Here is a 387-nt window from a genome sequence, read left to right on the forward strand (position 1 = left end):
TCCAGAATACTTAAAGAGCTTGGCTTCCTAGTAATCCGAAAATCTTACTAGTTATACTAGGCTTACTAGCAGCAGTAAGCGCATTTAAAAATGTCTAGTAACTTATAAGTATTACTAGGATTACTAGATATGTTAATATGCTTAGCTCCGGTTCATAATGATGCTTGTTGTGATTGATTGAATCTGCTTGCATACATGGATTGAAACCGAATTGAAATTGAAGCATTAGATTCATGTCTAAATACTGAGTAAAGAAGCTTTAAAAATGCCTAAGTAGCTTGCATAAATCTGAAAAGAAAGTGCTTGTGCTTAGAGAGATTGCTTGCAAAGATAGAGCTTGAAATGACTTGTTTTAATCTGTTGCAATGCTTGTGAGATTGGGAATCA

This window comes from Brassica oleracea, chromosome C9, assembly GCF_000695525.1.
Source record: "Brassica oleracea var. oleracea cultivar TO1000 chromosome C9, BOL, whole genome shotgun sequence".
Lineage (NCBI taxonomy): Eukaryota > Viridiplantae > Streptophyta > Magnoliopsida > Brassicales > Brassicaceae > Brassica > Brassica oleracea.